General features: G+C 42.8%; 1 protein-coding gene across 13 annotated transcripts in view; it reads left to right on the top strand.

Moving 5' to 3' along the window:
• Window positions 1–22,552, top strand: part of LOC116939852 (adhesion G protein-coupled receptor B1-like) — a 218,573-nt gene that overhangs the window by 39,322 nt on the left and 156,699 nt on the right. Inside the window, exon 1 of one of the 13 annotated variants that reach the window (XM_032948771.2) lies at window positions 9,608–11,063. The exons of the other annotated variants lie outside the window; for them this stretch is intronic. The gene's annotated coding sequence lies outside the window, so the exon portion shown is untranslated. Of the gene's footprint in view, window positions 1–9,607; window positions 11,064–22,552 lie in introns of those variants that run through there. 13 annotated transcript variants of the gene reach the window in all.

The following is a 22,552-nucleotide window of genomic DNA, read 5'->3' as shown; positions in this document are numbered from 1 at the left end:
AGTTATAGTGTTTTCAATCAGCAAGTTAAAACATTACATTGTGGTATCTTTGCTGAGAACAACAGATGATGCAACGGCATCTTAGAATTATACTTTATTTTTTTTTTACAATTCTGCATCATCAGGTAAATCGTATGCAACTAGCAAGGGGATCTTACTGATGGAAAAATCTATTTTGAACAAAATCAATAAGTACTTTAATATCTATTTCAGCACCGGCAGAGATATTCTCATAATGGTAATAAACCATATTTAGTCGCAATAGAGGTGCTATTTGCACCTACTTGCTGTATTTCCGCTGCAAGATAATTAAACATGTTACTTTGATTTAACATAAATTTACGTTTGTGCACTATTTTAGATGTCTCTGTTGCCGTTATGAGTGCTCACCCACCAGGTCGAACAAAATCACCTTTAAATGTTCCCCATTGCTCAATTACACGTGTTTTAATGGCACCAACGTCAAAGGAAGGCACTACTTGTGTTTGCTTATCAATAATATTGTTCTTTGTTTGAGCAGGTCAGAAGCACGGGCGGTATCTATTTCCTGGACATGTAACAGGTGGAAGGGATGGCCTGTTTATTTCTGTTACCTCATGTACATTTGAATGATCCATAATAGAGGTTGTTGGGTTAGATCGTGTGACTATAAATGTGTCGTTAAACCCGTCACCACCCGACACAGCCAATTAGTAAGGTTTGTCACGTAAACAAAACATGCCAATTCGTTACGAGTACAGCACACCGGTGTGTTGGAGTAAACCCACAACATTTACTATTTGAGTACGACGTATCGCCAGTAATTACAACGAGCATCGTCATTGATGGTGTGCCGTACTAGTAACGAATTAGCATGTTGTTTACGTGACAAACCTTATTAATTGTGTTGGGAGGTGGCGGGTTTAACGACATTCATATGTACGTGATCTAACTCAAAAAAACCTCTATTATGGATCAAATTGGTCACGAAAGCCTCTTACTAGATGTTAAAATTCCATTTGCATTGTTTTTCAAATTGGGGGATTGGGCTTACACCACTCAGTAAGTAATTCGAAAATAAAATTCCATATCCGGGCATCCATTCAAAACACAAACCGCTTTTTGTGACTACTGTATATATCAGTAATAAAAATGCAGTCACTAAGCGAAAAATATATGTATTTATTTAATTTATTCCCCCGTATAACACGGTTGTACAATACTAGTTACAATGAATAAAAATGCCCCCGCTAATTTAAATTCAAATCACATACCGATGCACGAGGCTGTATAATCTCTCCAATTGATTTGGTTGTAATTTGCTCTTTTCGGCCTTGTTGCAGTACTAAAAAGTGTGGATATTCGTTTGTATAAATCACCGTAAATGTTGGAGAACGCACATTAAATATGCGTCTTATCAGTAGACTTCAGGCATATTTAATTACCATTCCACGTTGGATTTGTAATCTTATACAGTACAGAATTTCAAATTGTAGACCCCTCCCGTCCACCCAAAGTCATATACAAATCACTAACATGGCCAAATTAGTTTAGTTTTTTGCAGTTTCAGCAAATTACTGTAATACCATTGTATTTAGTTTTAGTGATTTATAAACTTGTTTATTTTTCATTACTGACATTTGCTGAAGCAGCAAAATAAAATATTTAAGGAACATCTCTTAGCTACTGAAAATATACTTATTTGCTCCTATCTTTTACACAAATAATTACTGCGCCATATTATACATTGTACGGTACTTACGAAGCCGATTCAGAGTACTTGTAAACTGTTGCTAATATGAACTATTTCAGCCATTTGTGTAAGCCATTCGTGGGTGCATTCTACATTATGGCAGAGCCCAGTCTATTCATAGGAGTCTCTTGGTTGTTTCCCACCGAGAGGTGTGACCATTTAAAAATGGGTCTCATTTACTGACCGCTCCACGTAGAGATGTGCTGCCTAAATACTAAAATAATGCTTTAATTTAATATCGCATTATTCATGCGAATTGCAACTCAAAACTCTCAAAATCGATTTTAACATCAAGAAAGCGACGATGCCGCAGAAAAACAAACTGAAACAAGATCACCTGTACGTAGATAGAACGTAGCGTAGAGTAGCCTCAATGATGGCAACGAGGCTACTCAATGTGGCCAAAGGGGGATAATTACAATTGTCAATCCCATTTCTATGGCGCTCCTCTATAAATAGCTGCCGTCACACGCGTGTGCATGTCTCTCTCCCCGTGTTCGTGTGACTTTCTCTCCGGTTCCTCCGGTTTATCTCTTCACATTTAGAAACACGCGTTTAGAGTGTTTGGCTTCTTTTAATTTCCACGTGATAAGCCACTTCATTGAGCTATCATTTGTGGCCAGGTCGCTTCTGAAAAAAGAGCTATGTAGCGCAGTGGGCCTTAAGTTTATGGTTGAGCTTGTGCATTACTACGCGCGCACGTATGCCGTGTATGTGTGGAACAGCCCTGGGGCCTGATTGGTCACGCCGTCCATGGGCAGACATCACGAGGCTCTAGTAGAAATACTGCGATCTCTGTCCCGACCTCAAGATTTGCAGCCATCCGTGGCAAAATAAAAAAAAAACCCACATTGACCTCTGCCATTAACCCGGACAACGCGTGGCGTGTATGTTGGCCCAGCGAATTCTGCAAACACTATTGATTTTTTTTTTTCCGCTCAAATTTCCATCACAACTTCCAAAGGGAGTACCGAGGTTGGCCGATGTTGTAGCTCCCCGGGTCGTACGATTCTACAAATCCTAAACAAGGAGCAATGTGCGTGTTCAATGAAATAAACCACAAAAACAACACAGACACACGTGCCCTGCACACGAGCCAAAACCAACAACCCACACGCACGCCACAGTTCCTGCACACAACACAAACACCAATAATTGCATGCATATGTATCTCATAACGTGTATGCAGGTAATGCCATATTAACATAATGTATTCTAATTTATATATTAATTCATTAACCCCGCCGGGACCCTCTAACTTGTAGGCGCACCGCAATGACATCACCTTACCCTGTTGAAGACCGATGACAGGATGACATCTTCGCAATTTTGGCAATCGCCTGATGATGCCGTTGTTGTTAATCGCCAGCGAAAGGTCGAACTTGGCTTGCGAATGCTGTGTGTTGGCTCGCTAACACACCGGTGTGCTGAAGTAGTAACAAATTGGCACGTTTTGTTAACGTGACAAACCTTAAATTTTGATTTAAAGCTTTCGTGACTGCAGTAATTCATATTCTTAGTTTTTTCGGTAAAGTCACGTTGAAGAGAAACAACAAAATAACAAAATATATATAAAACAATAAAAAATTCTCACGACGTTTCGACCATAACTCAAACGGTCATCATCAGGTGTGTCGGTTTGCATAAATTTATTTTGAAAACGGCATATTTATTTATATATATAAAAATAACGTTTGCGTCACGCGCAACGATGGCAGTTTGCCAGGACTAGTCCATCTATTTTTTGAAAAGAGGAGGGGGGAGACGAAATTTGTTTTTATGTATGCTGTCTGAAAGGCACTGTAAGCGTGAACAATCAATCAAGAACTGAAATGATTTATCAAATCTTTCCAATGATTGCTAAGATAGAATCCATCTTCTCGGTTGAAATTGTCTCTGTGTTTGTATATGTGGATAGCCTCATGAACGAATCTCTCATGGAAGCCAGATGGCTTACAAAGAACCTCCGTCTTGGAAAAGTCAATGGCATGTGAGCCTACTGAATTAGAACAATGATCTGCTACGGCCGAGGTGTTGGTCCTACCGTGTTTAAGGTCTGCTTTATGTTCACGAATGCGGTCCGAGATATGGCGTTTGGTTTCTCCAATGTAACTACTACCACAGAGGCAACTTAGTTTGTAGACACCAGGGTATTGTATGTCCGGAATCACATCTTTTACAGACGGAACCAGATCACGGATTTTATGTAATGTGTTGAAACGGACCTGGATCTTGTGTTTATTCAAGATTTTGGAGATCTTTTTTGTGATCCCAGCAATGTAGGGTAAAGTGATGGTTTTGAAAGGCTCCTCAAGAGGGTTCTTCTTCATGGTTTGAGTGATAGCTTTGCGGATTGTATAGTCGGAGTAACCATTAGCCCTAAGAGCTTGGTGTACGTGCTTGAGTTCACTGCTTATGTGTTCCTGGTCGGATATGCATTGGGCTCTATGATACAGAGTCTTGATGAGAGAATTCTTCTGTGATGGATGGTGGTGGGAATCCGGTTTCAGATAAGCATCCGTATGGGTAGCTTTCCTGTAGACAGAGTGGCTCATTGAACCATCAGGTCTCTTTTTAATTAGGACATCCAAAAAAGGTATCTTGCCATCTATTTCGACTTCCATGGTAAATCTGATGGCTGGGTGTATGGAATTGATGTGGTCGAAGAATTTGTCTAGAGCAGGCCGGCCATGTGGCCAGATGACAAAAGTGTCATCCACGTACCTCTTCCATAAGGTTGGGCGCAGAGTGGCAGTCTGGATGGCGTCAGTCTCAAATTTCTCCATGAAAATGTTAGCTATAACTGGAGAAAGGGGGGAGCCCATTGGGGTGCCCTCAGTTTGTTTGTAGAAAGTTCCATTCCAAGTGAAGTATGTATTGGTTAAACAGTGTCTCACCAGGGGGGGTACCTCAGTGTTTAGTCCTTGATGAACCAAGTCTTCAATGATTGCAATGGTGTCAGGTACAGGAACCTTGGTGAATAAGGAAACTACATCAAAACTGACAAGCAGGTCGTCTGGGGACAGGGAAATACCCTTGATTGTTGATACCAGGTGAGTAGAATTTTGTACCGCAGAGGTGGTCTTTCCAGTGAAAGGACGCAGGATTTCAGACAAAAAACGAGCTAGTTTGTAGGTGGGGGAGCTGATAGTAGAGACTATGGGACGAAGAGGTGTATCAACTTTATGTATTTTTGGTAAGCCGTATAATCTTGGTGGCCTGGCAGCAGAAGGTTTCAACGAAAACTGTTTAGATTGATCAATTAATGCGGTTGAATCAGAAATTATTTTGTTGGTTTGTGTGACGAGGCTGTTGGTGGGATCTCTTTTTATTTTTGTATAACTACCATCGTCGAGTAATTCTTTAATTTTGTTGTTGTATTCTATTTTATCCATGATAACAGTAGCATTGCCTTTGTCAGCTGAGAGAACTACAATATCATTCCTCTTTTTTAATTTATATAATTCAAAACGCTCATCTTTGCTGAGGTTGCTAGCTGGCATCTTAGCGTTTTTGAGGGTTGCAGCGATTTCAGATCTTGCTACGTCTGCAGCGATGTGACCCAGGCCCCTGAGAGCAACGTCTACTTGGGCAATTATATCATTAACTGGTATGTGTTTAGGTGTGACTGCAAAGTTTAGACCTTTAGCTAAAACGGATTTCAGACCATCGGAAATAGAACTGTTACTGCGATTAATTACGACTTTATTAACGTCTAACTTTTTGGTGTGTGGGTCCGGTCTTTTGTTTAAGAGGAGGTTAAATTTGGAAATCAGGTTTTCCTTACATTTGGTCGACATAGTAGCAGCTGAAGAGGCAGTCATATTGTCTACATGTTCCCAATCCGATGTGGACATTATTGCCGTCAATGATAAGTGTGATTTGTAGAGTGTCTTGTCTAACTGATCTAGTTCTGTGCGTATAAGTCTGATTTTTTCTGAGATAAGAGCTAAGCTAGTTTTGAAAAGAATTCGTTTCGCATTAGAAGAAGTTACAGTAGCAGAGGTGAGTGTAAATGCGATTGGTATTACCCCAGAGTCGCGGCATCTCTTCAGGAAGGTGAGAGACTCGATCAGCTGAGCTTTCTTATCCCGGAGTTTGTTGAAAGATCTTAAAGTTATGTGAAAACCCTCCCCGTAGAGGCGATTAAATTTTGATTTAAAGCTTTCGTGACTGCAGTAATTCATATTCTTAGTTTTTTCGGTAAAGTCACGTTGAAGAGAAACAACAAAATAACAAAATATATATAAAACAATAAAAAATTCTCACGACGTTTCGACCATAACTCAAACGGTCATCATCAGGTGTGTCGGTTTGCATAAATTTATTTTGAAAACGGCATATTTATTTATATATATAAAAATAACGTTTGCGTCACGCGCAACGATGGCAGTTTGCCAGGACTAGTCCATCTATTTTTTGAAAAGAGGAGGGGGGAGACGAAATTTGTTTTTATGTATGCTGTCTGAAAGGCACTGTAAGCGTGAACAATCAATCAAGAACTGAAATGATTTATCAAATCTTTCCAATGATTGCTAAGATAGAATCCATCTTCTCGGTTGAAATTGTCTCTGTGTTTGTATATGTGGATAGCCTCATGAACGAATCTCTCATGGAAGCCAGATGGCTTACAAAGAACCTCCGTCTTGGAAAAGTCAATGGCATGTGAGCCTACTGAATTAGAACAATGATCTGCTATGGCCGAGGTGTTGGTCCTACCGTGTTTAAGGTCTGCTTTATGTTCACGAATGCGGTCCGAGATATGGCGTTTGGTTTCTCCAATGTAACTACTACCACAGAGGCAACTTAGTTTGTAGACACCAGGGTATTTTATGTCCGGAATCACATCTTTTACAGACGGAACCAGATCACGGATTTTATGTAATGTGTTGAAACGGACCTGGATCTTGTGTTTATTCAAGATTTTGGAGATCTTTTTTGTGATCCCAGCAATGTAGGGTAAAGTGATGGTTTTGAAAGGCTCCTCAAGAGGGTTCTTCTTCATGGTTTGAGTGATAGCTTTGCGGATTGTATAGTCGGAGTAACCATTAGCCCTAAGAGCTTGGTGTACGTGCTTGAGTTCACTGCTTATGTGTTCCTGGTCGGATATGCATTGGGCTCTATGATACAGAGTCTTGATGAGAGAATTCTTCTGTGATGGATGGTGGTGGGAATCCGGTTTCAGATAAGCATCCGTATGGGTAGCTTTCCTGTAGACAGAGTGGCTCATTGAACCATCAGGTCTCTTTTTAATTAGGACATCCAAAAAAGGTATCTTGCCATCTATTTCGACTTCCATGGTAAATCTGATGGCTGGGTGTATGGAATTGATGTGGTCGAAGAATTTGTCTAGAGCAGGCCGGCCATGTGGCCAGATGACAAAAGTGTCATCCACGTACCTCTTCCATAAGGTTGGGCGCAGAGTGGCAGTCTGGATGGCGTCAGTCTCAAATTTCTCCATGAAAATGTTAGCTATAACTGGAGAAAGGGGGGAGCCCATTGGGGTGCCCTCAGTTTGTTTGTAGAAAGTTCCATTCCAAGTGAAGTATGTATTGGTTAAACAGTGTCTCACCAGGGGGGGTACCTCAGTGTTTAGTCCTTGATGAACCAAGTCTTCAATGATTGCAATGGTGTCAGGTACAGGAACCTTGGTGAATAAGGAAACTACATCAAAACTGACAAGCAGGTCGTCTGGGGACAGGGAAATACCCTTGATTGTTGATACCAGGTGAGTAGAATTTTGTACCGCAGAGGTGGTCTTTCCAGTGAAAGGACGCAGGATTTCAGACAAAAAACGAGCTAGTTTGTAGGTGGGGGAGCTGATAGTAGAGACTATGGGACGAAGAGGTGTATCAACTTTATGTATTTTTGGTAAGCCGTATAATCTTGGTGGCCTGGCAGCAGAAGGTTTCAACGAAAACTGTTTAGATTGATCAATTAATGCGGTTGAATCAGAAATTATTTTGTTGGTTTGTGTGACGAGGCTGTTGGTGGGATCTCTTTTTATTTTTGTATAACTACCATCGTCGAGTAATTCTTTAATTTTGTTGTTGTATTCTATTTTATCCATGATAACAGTAGCATTGCCTTTGTCAGCTGAGAGAACTACAATATCATTCCTCTTTTTTAATTTATATAATTCAAAACGCTCATCTTTGCTGAGGTTGCTAGCTGGCATCTTAGCGTTTTTGAGGGTTGCAGCGATTTCAGATCTTGCTACGTCTGCAGCGATGTGACCCAGGCCCCTGAGAGCAACGTCTACTTGGGCAATTATATCATTAACTGGTATGTGTTTAGGTGTGACTGCAAAGTTTAGACCTTTAGCTAAAACGGATTTCAGACCATCGGAAATAGAACTGTTACTGCGATTAATTACGACTTTATTAACGTCTAACTTTTTGGTGTGTGGGTCCGGTCTTTTGTTTAAGAGGAGGTTAAATTTGGAAATCAGGTTTTCCTTACATTTGGTCGACATAGTAGCAGCTGAAGAGGCAGTCATATTGTCTACATGTTCCCAATCCGATGTGGACATTATTGCCGTCAATGATAAGTGTGATTTGTAGAGTGTCTTGTCTAACTGATATAGTTCTGTGCGTATAAGTCTGATTTTTTCTGAGATAAGAGCTAAGCTAGTTTTGAAAAGAATTCGTTTCGCATTAGAAGAAGTTACAGTAGCAGAGGTGAGTGTAAATGCGATTGGTATTACCCCAGAGTCGCGGCATCTCTTCAGGAAGGTGAGAGACTCGATCAGCTGAGCTTTCTTATCCCGGAGTTTGTTGAAAGATCTTAAAGTTATGTGAAAACCCTCCCCGTAGAGGCGATTAAATTTTGATTTAAAGCTTTCGTGACTGCAGTAATTCATATTCTTAGTTTTTTCGGTAAAGTCACATTGAAGAGAAACAACAAAATAACAAAATATATATAAAACAATAAAAAATTCTCACGACGTTTCGACCATAACTCAAACGGTCATCATCAGGTGTGTCGGTTTGCATAAATTTATTTTGAAAACGGCATATTTATTTATATATATAAAAATAACGTTTGCGTCACGCGCAACGATGGCAGTTTGCCAGGACTAGTCCATCTATTTTTTGAAAAGAGGAGGGGGGAGACGAAATTTGTTTTTATGTATGCTGTCTGAAAGGCACTGTAAGCGTGAACAATCAATCAAGAACTGAAATGATTTATCAAATCTTTCCAATGATTGCTAAGATAGAATCCATCTTCTCGGTTGAAATTGTCTCTGTGTTTGTATATGTGGATAGCCTCATGAACGAATCTCTCATGGAAGCCAGATGGCTTACAAAGAACCTCCGTCTTGGAAAAGTCAATGGCATGTGAGCCTACTGAATTAGAACAATGATCTGCTACGGCCGAGGTGTTGGTCCTACCGTGTTTAAGGTCTGCTTTATGTTCACGAATGCGGTCCGAGATATGGCGTTTGGTTTCTCCAATGTAACTACTACCACAGAGGCAACTTAGTTTGTAGACACCAGGGTTTATTGTTTTATATATATTTTGTTATTTTGTTGTTTCTCTTCAACGTGACTTTACCGAAAAAACTAAGAATGTGACAAACCTTGTTAATTGGCTGTGTGGGGTGGAGGTGTGTATACGACACATTTACATGCACGCGATCTATTGTGAATTAAATTAAAAGCCATTCCCTTTTCCCTAGGAATTATCCGACACGGACAAAGTTCAGCAAAAATGGTGGCTTCTACTGAAGCATGCAGAGCAAAGCATTGTTCTCCCGGTCCCTTGATTGTTACGTTTATCAAATCAGTTGAGGCTCGCATGAACCCCTGTTTACTGATGTGATTTTTGACTCTTGGGAAGCCCCGTGGCCTCTATTGGCTCGTCATGATGGAGATCTGACAGGGAATGGTGGTCCCCTGAATGTACCGAGGTCCCTTGACTGGGGGTATTATGGAATTAATATGCATATTTTGAAAGCAAATATATAGATATAGCTCATTCCAAGCAGATGCAATGAGTGGTCAGAGCGCTTGACTCCATTTTGGAAGGCTGAACCTTCAAATCCCAGTCACTATTATGACTCACCATCATCCTCCCAGGGTCATTAAAAGCAATGGTTTAGTCACTGTCCGGCACCAAAAAAACGTGTCATTTCACGATTAACTCGTGACCACCAACGGAGGTGAACTCCACCCCAGGCAAGAAGCCATTTAACGTTATTTTAATTATTTCTCTTTTTATTCCAATAAACGGCTTCTTTTGTCAAGCGACTGCTAGATGAAGGCATTTGTATGCCGCGTATCGGCAATGGGAGTTTGCTTGCCCACACTATTAGCCCTGGTGATTTGAGTTAGATTCCTGGCAGCGGCTACAGGCACTTGCAAGTTATATCTGAACTAGTCTTGGGCCTCGCACTTCACCAAACACCACTGACCGGCGTGACGAAGTGTGGTTGAAAAAAAACATGACCATGGCATTAGAAGGCCTTCCAGCAGCAGATTGACCAATTATTTTAAATTACTATTTCATTGTTAAATAATGTAAGAAATGAGGTTATTGTGCCAGAAAAAAGGGGAAAATCCTATTATCAAATAAGGCTATTGTGCTACTCCTTAGCCAATCTGTATACATTTCGATTTAAAGCTTTCGTGACTGCAGGGATTCATCTTCTTGGTTCTTTCGGTAAAGTCACCACGTAGAAGGGAAACAATAAAATAATAAAAATAAAACATAATAAAATTAAATTCTCACGACGTTTCGGCCACAACACAAGTAGCCTTCTTCATGAATCTGTATACAGTATAGAGATAAAAACGACACCATTGTATAAGCCAGCTGGAGGAGCAGTGTGCGATGGAAAATAGAAGGTGACACTTGATTTTTAGGTTTCATTCCTACTTCAGATTAGAGTAACGCCACGTATAAGACGTGTCATTTATGATTATGGCCAATGTTGAAGTAACGAGCGACTGTTGGTACAGACGTGGTGTGCTGATAAGAAGAAGTGCTGAGCAAATCTGTCACCAAGGTGATCACCGCACTTCCCAATACAAGTGGTGACTTCCAGCGTGTGTGGGCATTCATTATATTCTGTGATTTTCTTAATGCAGTGTAGTTAGGTCCTGTTTGTGCGCACGTGTGTGTGTGTCGCATCGAGCTGTGCATTAATAGAATTGAGCCACTCAGCCGCTGGACTTTACGGCGCCAATGACCTAAGCCGAGGGCGACCCCTGCTCTGGGATTAAGGGCTCGTTCTGGCGCCGGGGAGGTGCCAGGGAGGTCGTGCAAGGCGACTTCGTTGAGTTCGTGACCTTGGACCACGTCGTTGCCCCAGCTCTGACATTTTTCGGTAAAACCGCGGTTCATTCAATTTCGCCACGCGAGGAGACTTTGAGCCTTCAACGTGATGCGAATTTGCTCGCTCTAGGACCTTGTTGGCCGAGGCATTGCAGCGTGTGCTCGATCCCGTGTCCTGAGTCTGGACACTTTTGGCCCGAGGGGGATATTTTTCAAAAACGAAAAATGAAGTTGACGGCAGTGGTTAGTTGATGCGGTTCCTTCACCTTGACCGCAGGCGTCAGTATAAAGTGATATCATAAAGGGAGTAGATAAGGTAATAATGCTCATCGCCAAAAGGGTGTCCGTAGACTTATTACATTTCGAGGCTCAAGGGTTTTTTTTTGCCGTATGGACAACATCGGGAAACGGCAGAAGTCAAGGGTTTATATTTGTCCAGTATTTGTGCACGGTGGTGTAATTGCCATTTCCAGTCGAATAGGCAATATTTGCTGTATTTGCAAGATAGCATCTGGTTGTGAGGAAATGGTTATTAACGCTGAACGTTGATCCCTGCGGGCTGTGGACACTAGCGAGGAGGGGATAGATATCAAGTGAATACAATAGGGGGGGTTGGGGGTGGTGGGTCAATGCATGCAACACATGATGAGAAATCTAGACCCTGCCCTTTGGCGAAGCTGAGCTCTAATGGACTCTTGCGTGTGCCCAAGCCGCAGAATTAAATACGTGACGAACCCCTGCAGAGAAGGCGGTGGAACACGGGAGGGAGGGAGGGGGGGCGGCAGCGTTGTAGCAGCAGCGTCACGGCGAGGGCGGGTGGCACCCTGGGAAGGCGGCCAACACCCCACACCCCCCACCCCCCCAGAGGGTGAGGGGAGGGAAAGGGGAGGGGTGGGGGGAGGCCGACGGTTGGGGGGCGGGGGGAGGGCGAGGGGTGGGGGGCGTGGGAAGGGCGAGGGGCGGGGGGAGGGCGAGGGGTGGGGGGAGGGCGTGGGGGGGGGTAAACAGGGGGAGGGCGAGGGGTGGGGGGAGGGTGGGGGGCGGGGGGAGGGCGAGGGGTGTGGGAGGGAGAGTGGGGGGGAGGGCGAGGAGTGGGGGGCGTGGGAAGGGTGAGGGGTGGGGGGAGGGTGAGGGGTGGGGGGGAGGGCGAGGGGTGGGGGGCGTGGGAAGGGTGAGGGGTGGGGGGAGGGTGAGGGGTGGGGGGAGGGCGAGGGGTGGGGGGAGGGCGAGGGGTGGGGGGAGGGCGAGGGGTGGGGGGAGGGTGGGGGGTAAACAGGGGGAGGAGCTTGCGCAGAGCCTCCTAAACGTGGAACAGGATCATGTCTCCGGCACATTTAAAGCGAGGGGTACATTGTCTTTGTACTGTTCGCCTTTTGGCGTTGTTCTCTGCTCTGACAGTGGTGGTGAGACATGGCCATAAAGAAGGCTGCTGTATCTGGTATAAGCCAATCAGTTTCAAAGACAATGCATGCATTATGTTTGTTTTAATGTTTTGTCACAAGGCTATCTATTTGGTTTTTGAACATCATAACACCTGTTTTATTACCAGAAAGGATAAACGCCTCTTATTTTATTCATTTAATTTTCCTTCGTGCTGCCGGATCGTTAGAAACGGAGCAAGCAAGTTGGAGGACTCAAATATTGGGTGGGGTGGTGCTGTTCCCACAGCAATGGCGTGAGTAGCTGGCACCTTGCTCCCAATACCAACACCATCCACGGCTCTGAATGGAGCAATGTCGTGTACTCGTGGGCCATTTTAACGCGTGCAGTTAGTTTTTGCATTAGTTTTTTTGCACTGGAAAGATAATTATCGTAAACTTTTTTTCAAGTTATTATGTTACATTCAAAGGAGTCGCGTGTGAACATGCACGCCCTCTGTCAATCTACTGCTGGATGGGCCATCTTGCATACCCATGCTGTTCGTTCCTTTGTTGTAATGTGAGCACTGATGCCGATTTCATATTGAGGGCGATTTTGTTTGCACGTAGAATAAAAATTGATTGATTGGGAATGTTTTAGCAGAGTAAATGTTATTAATTTTCAAACGAATAATTTGTAACATGTTTAAAGGTGATTGAAGTGTGGACAGCCTTGTGCAAGGATTGTGTGCTTCACATTCGAAGCTGGCTGCACACAGCGTCAATTTTCGGCAATTTAGATCAGGCTGGATCGCCCTTGCCCATTTACAGGACATTCCAATTTAAACAATTTAAATGGTTCATATTCTTGGTTCTTTCGGTAAAGTCACGTAGAAGGGAAACAATAAAATAATACAAATATAAAAACAATAAAATTATCACGACGTTTCGACTGCAACGCAAGCAATCATCATCAGGTGTGAAAACTACAGCAAGAAAATTTGAAAAAAGTTGCGTTTTTTTTTTAACGTTAGCACCACGGAGAGCGATTTGGCAGTTATTCAGATGGACGAGTCCATCTATGTTCGGAAAAGAGGGGGGAGACGAAAATAATGGATGCGGTCTGAAAGCCACCGTAAGCGTGAACAATCAATTAAGACCCAAAATGGTTTATCAAATCCTTCCAATGATTGTTAAGCCAGAATCCATCTTCTCGGTTGAAATTGTCTCTGTGTTTGTATATGTGGATAGCCTCATGAACGAATCTCTCATGGTAGCCAGATCGCTTGCAAATAACCTCTGTCTTGGAGAAGTCAATGTTATGTGAGCCTACTGAATTATAACAGTGATCTGCCACGGCCGAGGTGTTGATCCTACCGTATTTTAGGTCTGCTTTATGTTCACGAATGCGGTCCGAGACATGTCGTTTGGTTTCTCCAATGTAACTACTACCACAGAGGCAACTTAGTTTGTAGACGCCTGTATGTCCGGAATCACATCTTTTACAGACGGAACCAGATCACGGATTTTATGTAATGTGTTGAATCGGACCTGGATCTTGTGTTTATTCAATATTTTGGAGATCTTTTTTGTGATCCCCGCAATGTAGGGTAAAGTGATGGTTTTGAAAGGCTCAAGAGGGTCCTTCAATTACATAAAGGGCTAAACTTTGCAGTCACACCTAAACACATACCAGTTAATGATATCATTGCCCAAGTAGACGTGGCTCTCAAGGGCCTGGGTCACATCGCTGCAGACGTAGCAAAGCAGACCTAAAACACGGTAGGACCAACACCTCCGCCGTGGCAGATCATTGTTATAATTCAGTAGGCTCACATGACATTGACTTCTCCAAGACAGAGATTCTTTGCAAGCGATCTGGCTACCATGAAAGATTCGTTCATGAGGCTATCCACATATACAAACACAGAGACAATTTCAACCGAGAAGATTGATTCTGGCTTAGCAATCATTGGAAGGATTTGATAAATCATTTCAGATCTTAATTGATTGTTCACGCTTACGGTGGCTTTCAGACCACATCCATTATTTTCGTCTCCCCCCTCCTCTTTTCCGAACATAGATGGACTCATCCATCTGAATAACTGCCAAATCGCTCTCCGTGGTGCTAACGTTAAAAAACCCGCCACTTTTTTCAAATTTTCTTGCTGTGGTTTTCACACCTGATGATGATTGCTTGCGTTGCAGTCGAAACGTCGTGATAATTTTATTGTTTTTATATTTGTATTATTTTATTGTTTCCCTTCTACGTGACTTTACCGAAAGAACCAAAAATATGAATCCCTGCAGTCACGAAAGCTTTAAATCAAAATTTAATTGAAATGGTTGTCTTGAACAATTTTTACGTTAAAATCATGCCGAGCTGCACCGAGTGAGCTCGTGTCATTAGCACCTCTGCTAAGTGCTCTGCGTGGATTATTTCGGTGACGGCTTCTGCGCTGGCTTGCATGGCGAGTGGCTCCTCGCCCGCCGTGTACCCCCCTCCCCCCCCCCCCCAGTAATCTTCCTGTCCCGACTGTTTGACTCCCCCGCGTTGCCGTGCGTCTCCACGTCTGCCCATGTGTTCGCTAATAACAGCAGCCCGCCACCTTCTCCAACGTTCATTTGTCTCTCAAATGCCTGTTCCCGGATACCTCAATTGAGCTTGCAGACACCCCCCACCCACCCCTCCATCAGGTCTGCAAACCTTGGGATAAGCCAACAAAAAAATCAGTGAAACAGATTCATGGCCAACATACTGTATTGCAATTGCATCGAATATGTGGGCGCCCAGATTTCAGAATATTATGCCTCCATGTGCTTATTTTGGAAACCTTTCCGTTAAATTCGTTTTCTAAGTAGTTAACAATATTAGAATGCTATACATGAAGGCATGTACAGTATATGAGGCAACAACCAACGAATGAATCTGGTTGTGTGTCTCCTCTAGAGGACCATCTTAAGGGAACGCAAAGCTGATTTATTTGAAACGGCGGGGAAACTACTGTAATCGTATCGATGTTCACAACCACCACATCTGAAGAGGCAAATGCTGCGTGTGGGCAATTTGGAAATTGGGCCACGACAATGCATTGGTGAAAATCCACTTCATCAGAGCCTGACTATTCTGCTGAAATTACCAAGCATTCGTAGCGGTTGGATGTGCATTATTCAATGATGTGCAAACTGGTGCAGGAGTACACCAACCATGAGGCTTTTCGGCTCTCTTTATGTACATGAACACACAAAGACAAATCCCCAAATTAGCCTTGTAGGCTGTAGTGGCGTGCGATGCGTATGCGCATGCACATGTGCGCGATATTGCATTTCCACAGGTAAATCACGTTCCACACAGTGTGTTTGCCTGGTTTAGCCTCATGGCGCGGCATTTTTTTTTAAAAGCCACGCTGTGGCACAGTAGTATAGCATTTATGTAATTGTAAAGACAAGTGAAGCCATTTTTTTGGCGCACACAACTATCGCGTAAATGATGGTCTTAACGTAATAGTTTAAATGGGAGTCGGTGTAATTTACTCTGGGACAGGAAGAGCACCTATTTTTTTTCCCGTACTGAAAACACAAGGGCCGATATAACAGCTTGAACCGGTGAGCCTTAGACCCGCAGCCTCACATGCTAGGCCTCGAAAAGACATTCTTCTGACGTGTCAGTAAAGCGTGATCAGGTGTAATAAGTCAAGAAAGTCATTGGAGATGTTGGAGGCAGTGAAAAAGAGATAAAAACAACAAGTTACACATCTCACTACTTTGCAGTGATGTAGCAAATGACGGAGAACAGGCCCAGGAGGTGATGTCGTAGATGTAAGGGGGCCGAAACATCACTGTACTGTAAATATAGCGGTTTATATTGTTGAATGTATTTTTAATGTCACATTAAATTTTGATGGTTTTTCATTACAGCTTAAATGCCAATTCTGGTTGCAATACCAAGATGATCCCGAGGGATCTCGTCGAGATTGACTGGATTGTAATCGAGTTCAAAACCCAATAGGAGGGCGCTTTCTCATTTCTCATGATGCCTGGTCAATAAGATCGTAAAGGGAGAATTTTGTGGAATAAGATAAGCAACGGGAATGTTCTCTCTTTTTTTGTGAGAGCGAAAAAGGCAAAGTAGTGAAACTGTTCATAATAGTGATGACATATTTACAGCCACTCCTGAATGTAGTCCTCTCCATTCTGTTTCGATCATTCGGGATCATTTGACCAATACATTCCCTAAATTATGCCTAAGTGTTAAAGCATGATAGGAATGGAATAATTAATCTTACACACCCACTTCAAGATGCATACTAGTTGCGACTCCAAATTAACCATGGGCAATATTCGTCGTGTTTAGACTTTTTCACGTTGAATTTACTTACAATGTTGAAAGTCCGCTTGTGTTCTTTTTCTTTTACAATGGCATTTAGATGTCCTCTGTACGGATTGTGTTGTCACTGGAAAATGTACTTTCCTCATGAATCGCATTGTCTGTATTTTATGCTGATGTTTGTTCTGAGAGCAGCATATACATCCAATCAAATGACACAATTACTTAAGATGTAAATCATAAAAATAACCTCCCTTTACTGCTGTGTGTGCATATTTTGCAGCGTGTAAATGTGTGACTTTCCCATATTTATAGTTATGTCCCTGACTTGCTCCTTTGCTCTTCTTATAAAAATGTAATACTCTGCAGTTTTTGGGGTCACTAATCAATAGGGCCACTCATAGAGAAGATCTGGAATTGTGTGTGTGGGGGCGGGGACTCGGCTCGTATAATTTCTTCAAGAATTTGACTTAGGAGAAAATAAGCTTCTGGAATTGGAGAACAGGTGCATATGAACGATGCTAGGATCCTTGAGGTTCGGTATTGAACATGACAGAAAAAGCGTATATTCATTAAGAGGAGCAGCTGCAATGGGTGGGCTTGTGAAGTATGGGCGGGTTACCGAGGCAGGCATTGGAGTGGCATCCGGAAGTCATTCAACAACGGGAACAACTGAAGCCAGTTGATGAGCTACAATAGCCCAGTGGTTCACAACCTGTGATCCGTGGACCGCCGCTGCTCTGCAAGCCCGTGGGAGGTAGTCCACCAAACTTTTGCAGGTACAATATTTTCTCAGACTGCACGGTGGTCCGAGATGAAAAATTGAGAGTTGACGGTTTGCCGCAGGTCCAAAACGGTTGGGAACAACGGCTGAAGTCTATTGGATTTGGCTGAAGAAATTATGTGATTGTGAAACATTTCGGATATTACTCAATCACAATAATACTATGTTTAAATGGGTCACTGAAAAGATGCATCAACGATTACATATATGAGTACTCTAGTTCAAATTAAAGCAATTTGAATTCAATTTAGATTTTAATCATTTGAATTAATTTCCTCATGAAGTATAGTCCTGTGCTAAGCAATTGATGAAGACGTTATTTTGGTTGGATAGGTCAAATGAAACGAAAGTTTAATTTCACAATGTTTAGCTATGTTATATGAGCTAATATGATAATAATGCATTGTATATCCTGCTTTTGTAACACAATACATACTCTTTGGTTATTTCGGTAAAGTCACGTAGATAGAAAAATAGCTAATAGATCACGACGTTTTGATCGCAACACAAGCAATCGTCTTCAGGTGAAACAATACAGCAGGCGGACTGCTGAGACAGGAGGAAATGTAGCGAGAGAGCTACTGCAACCAAAGGTTATATAGGCTTGTGGTGGGTACAACCCAAGGGTAAGTGGGCGGGGCTAGGGATGGAATTTGCAAGTAAATGTAAGATCGCAGAGCGGGCGCACCTCGGCCAATCCGAGGGGGGGGAGGGAGGCGAGGGGGAGGGGCTGCCGTAACGGGCGAGAGGGTGGGGCTGAAATTTACAGAGGGAACAAGGTGATAGAGAGAAAAAAGATCAAACTTAGCAAACTTGGAAGTGTAATGCAACTCAGAGAGTCGGCAAACACAACCGTTAACACTTTACCTGGTTGATCAACGTCCTTCCAAAGTTTGCTCAATTTTGTATCCATCTTCTTGGTTGAAGTCATGTCTAAGTTGTGTGGAAATCCTCCCCGCAGAGGCGGTTCAATCTTGATTTGAAGCTTTCGTGACTGCAGTCAACGCTTTAAATCAAGATTAACACAATACAGTGAGGGAAAAAAAGTATTTGATCCCCTGCTGATTTTGTACGTTTGCCCACTGACAAAGAAATTATCAGTCTATAATTTTAATGGTAGGTTTATTTGAACATTGAGAGACAGAATAACAACAACAAAATCCAGAAAAACGCATGTCAAAATGTTATAAATTGATTTGCATTGTAATGAGGGAAATAAGTATTTGACCCCCTCTCAATCAGAAATATGTCTGGCTCCCAGGTGTCTTTTATACAGGTAACGAGCTGAGATTAGGAGCACACTCTTAAAGGGAGTGCTCCTAATCTCAGCTTGTTACCTGTATAAAAGACACCTGTCCACAGAAGCAATCAATCAATCAGATTCCAAACTCTCCACCATGGCCAAACCAAAGAGCTCTCCAAAGATGTCAGGAACAAGATTGTAGACCTACACAAGGCTGGAATGGGCTACAAGACCATTGCCAAGCAGCTTGGTGAGAAGGTGACAACAGTTGGTGCGATTATTCGCAAATGGAAGAAACACAAAAGAACTGTCAATCTCCCTCGGCCTGGGGCTCCTCCATGCAAGATCTCACCTCGTGGAGTTGCAATGATCATGAGAACGGTGAGGAATCAGCCCAGAACTGCACGGGAGGATCTTGTCAATGATCTCAAGGCAGCTGGGACCATAGTCACCAAGAAAACAATTGGTAACACACTACGCCGTGAAGGACTGAAATCCTGCAGCGCCCGCAAGGTGCTCCTGCTCAAGAAAGCACATACATGCCCGTCTGAAGTTTGCCAATGAACATCTGAATGATTCAGAGGACAACTGGGTGAAAGTGTTGTGGTCAGATGAGACCAAAATGGAGCTCTTTGGCATCAACTCAACTTGCCGTGTATGGAGGAGGAGAATTGCTGCCTATGACCCCAAGAACAACATCCCCACCGTCAAACATGGAGGTGGAAACATTATGCTTTGGGGGTGTTTTTCTGCTAAGGGGACAGGAAAACTTCACCGCATCAAAGGGACGATGGACGGGGCCATGTACCATCAAATCTTGGGTGAGAACCTCCTTCCCTCGGCCAGGGCATTGAAAATGGGTCGTGGATGGTGACAACAGTTGGTGCGATTATTCGCAAATGGAAGAAACACAAAAGAACTGTCAATCTCCCTCGGCCTGGGGCTCCTCCATGCAAGATCTCACCTCGTGGAGTTGCAATGATCATGAGAACAGTAGGAATCAGCCCAGAACTACACGGGAGGATCTTGTCAATGATCTCAAGGCAGCTGGGACCATAGTCACCAAGAAAACAATTGGTAACACACTACGCCGTGAAGGACTGAAATCCTGCAGCGCCCGCAAGGTGCTTCTGCTCAAGAAAGCACATACATGCCCGTCTGAAGTTTGCCAATGAACATCTGAATGATTCAGAGGACAACTGGGTGAAAGTGTTGTGGTCAGATGAGACCAAAATGGAGCTCTTTGGCATCAACTCAACTCGCCGTGTATGGAGGAGGAGGAATGCTGCCTATGACCCCAAGAACAACATCCCCACCGTCAAACATGGAGGTGGAAACATTATGCTTTGGGGGTGTTTTTTCTGCTAAGGGGACAGGACAACTTCACCGCATCAAAGGAACGATGGACGGGGCCATGTACCATCAAATCTTGGGTGAGCACCTCCTTCGCTCAGCCAGGGCATTGAAATTGGGTCGTGGATGGTATTCCAGCATGACAATGACCCAAAACACACGGCCAAGTCAACAAAGGAGTGGCTCAAGAAGAAGCACATTAAGGTCCTGGAGTGGCCTAGCCAGTCTGCAGACCTTAATCCCATAGAAAATCTGTGGAGGGAGCTGAAGATTTGAGTTGCCAAACATCAGCCTCGAAACCTTAATGACTTGGAGAAGATCTGCAAAGAGGAGTGGGACAAAATCCCTCCTGAGATGTGTGCAAACCTGGTGGCCATCTACAAGAAACGTCTGACCTCTGTGATTGCCAACAAGGGTTTTTCCACCAAGTACTAAGTCATGTTTTGCAGAGGGGTCAAATACTTATTTCCCTCATTAAAATGCAAATCAATTTATAACATTTTTGACATGCGTTTTTCTGGATATTGTTGTTGTTATTCTGTCACTCTGTTCAAATAAACCTACCATTAAAATTCTAGACTGATCATTTCTTTGTCAGTGGGCAAACGTACAAAATCAGCAGGGGATCAAATACTTCTTTCCCTCACTGTACATGTAAAAAAATGTCGAGATGTTTGATTGCAAAATAAGATAAAGGTCAGAGATAAAAAAAAATAACGTGAAAAACTAAATCTGTATAACTAAGGAGAAAGGTTCCTCTTCTTAACCAGTTGAGTGCAGATAAGAGGATTAATTTACTGCCTGCACTTAATCTCACTTGCATACATCTGCAGTGACATGAACGTCAGGCGGCATCGAGCTCCTTTGTATGTCCATGCTCCCACGAAGAACATTCAGCCTCCCACCAGGGCTGCGCGATTAATTCCGTTGATGTGATATCACCTGAGTACATGCAAGACCTTGCCCAGACATGATTGGTCACTCTACTCCTCTGCCCTGTGTCTCTACGTGGTCGAGGAGTCCAATGTGGATCCTGATGGTTTCACAATAGACTCCAGCAAGGCTATGCAACGCCCTTCCATGATATATCAGCGATCTCTGAGTCTGTGGACATTTTTAAAATGCGCCTTAAAACCTATGTATACATTTCCGCTCATTAAATGTTCAGTTAATTTTGTAAACGATTCTTAAAATGTATTTATAGTATTATTTTTATGCTGAGTGTACCGCTGCTTCTGCTGTGTCCTGTACAGCGATTTAAGATCCTTGATGAAAAGCGCTATATAAATGTAATCATGATTATTAAGAGCCCTGGTACCGGGAGTAGCATAGCTCCAGGCAAGAAAAGGTGTCTTATCCGGTCACACAGAAACTTGGGGTGTACCGTTCAAACTATTAATCGATTCGTATTTATTCTTTAGGCCCACATCATCTATTCTGGAGAGGTAGGAGAGATGGAAGGGAGCTACACTGCCCAGACGATGTCAAACCGATTATGAATGATGTTGTCCGTGCTTGTTTTTTTTATGTTAGGCAGGTAACATATTGGAGTTTCGTAAAAATACATATATATCATGACTTAAAGCTTTCGTGACTGCAGGAATTCATATTCTTTGGGTCTTTTGTTAAAGCCACGTAGATAGAAAACTAATAATTTTATTTTTTATTATTATTTTTCTATCTACTTGGCTTTACTGAAAGACCCAAAGAATATTTATCATATTGGTTTCTTCAAAGATGTCCACAAATGCTCTGTATTTTGTGGACACTGCAATGGAACAATCAGCATTTTACCTGCAAGCCACCTGGCTTCGTGAATGGCGCTGGTAATTGGTAAGACTTATTGCCATTAAAGTGCTGTACGTATTTTTGATTAGCTTTCTTTGAGTGTGATTAATTATGGCTGGGTGGTTCTTTGGCTTAATCTCCACCTCTGAGTACTCACCCGGCACTGCCCAACAACTCTGGAATGTAAATGACATCGAGCCATATTTATAAGCACAGCAAGGTCAAACAGTCGGCTCATTGTTACTAACTGCCTACACAAATACAAGTTTAATTTGTTTTTCTCTTAAATTCAGGCGAGCTCAGCCTTTCCCGTAAATTCACGAATGCCAAACGATATTAGCTTAACAACTCTTTTGCAGAACATCAAGAGCCATTACCTCACGTGGGATAAAACAATAAATGACGGCCTATTGAATTGACTCCAATAGCAGTTTTGTGGCGTTATCTTCCGGGGGGGGCTATTGCTCGTTATATGGTGTGCGTTTTACTCAATGCCAGGGGATCTCAAACGTGACTAATGTACGGCGCAAACGTTACGCACCATACTCTCCTGCGGAGGGAGCGAAGGCCCAAAGTAAAGTTTTGTTTAAAACACTCAAATGTCGATAGTCTATTTGTATACTTTTGCATTGTGTACAGTCTGGAAACTACCCACACGCCAAATTTCAAGTTTGTTGCATGTCGGGAA

The sequence above is a fragment of the Petromyzon marinus genome, chromosome 7, assembly GCF_048934315.1.
Source record: "Petromyzon marinus isolate PM22_M1 ecotype Great Lakes invasive population chromosome 7, UKy_Petmar_22M1.pri1.0, whole genome shotgun sequence".
Taxonomy (NCBI): domain Eukaryota; kingdom Metazoa; phylum Chordata; class Hyperoartia; order Petromyzontiformes; family Petromyzontidae; genus Petromyzon; species Petromyzon marinus.
Note: the sequence above shows the minus strand (reverse complement) of the source record. Positions and strands in the feature narration are given on the sequence as shown.